We start from the raw sequence: 888 nt of genomic DNA on the forward strand, positions 1-888 counted from the left end.
TGTAAAATGCCTTGATATTATTTGTTTTATGTTTTGAAGGCACTTTTGGATGAAAAATGCAAAAAGGAGTAAATTGGAGATAATTGACAGATTTGATGTTCAGTCGATGTTTTGTGCAGAGCCTAAGTTCTGGAGATCAAAATGAAGTGATTCCAGTGGAACTAAAATGCTAACATCAATACCTTTCTAGAAATGTAATGCAAGAAAAATAAAAAGAGAAAGATCATGGAAACCACATCCTTTAAAGTCAAATCTCACATTCTGCCACTATTAACCTTTGTCCATTCAAAATTCAATATCTGGAGCTATAGAAGTCCAATTGATGCAAACTCAATTTTTTTGTATTCCTGGCTCAAATTTCTATAATAGCTCCAAAGTTTAGCCAAAAAATATGTCAGATGAGGGGGGTATGATTTTTCAAAGATAACAACTGAATTCTACCAGTAATAAGGTTTCGTGAAGAAATGAGTCCAAATTATGTTTCGAAGCTTCTAAATCGCCATCCAAGGTTTTATATCTGCAATTTAGCTCCTCTAAGTCAGCGCTTGAAGATTTCGTACAAGGCTATTTCTCCTTTTTAGGGAAAATAATTATTGAAGTACTTCAATGTAATCTATCAACTTAAGGGAAGACTACTTTGTAAATTTGAAACTAGGGTTTCTTAGCATATAAAAAGAAAGAGAGAGGGGAGAGAAGGGGGTAGTAGCCAGAAGTTAAGAAACACAAATTATCTCCTCTACAAACACAAAAATCATACTCTTTTCATTCTTTAAGAGTAGTTGTTCAATAGTTATGCAAGACTAAACTCTTTTCTTGGTTGCAAGGACACAACAAACCTTCGGATTTCAAGAACCGTGAGATTTATTCTTCCTTTTATTTTCAGTTTAT

Source organism: Populus euphratica, unplaced genomic scaffold (genome assembly GCF_000495115.2).
Source record: "Populus euphratica unplaced genomic scaffold, PopEup_1.0 scaffold201.1, whole genome shotgun sequence".
NCBI lineage: Eukaryota > Viridiplantae > Streptophyta > Magnoliopsida > Malpighiales > Salicaceae > Populus > Populus euphratica.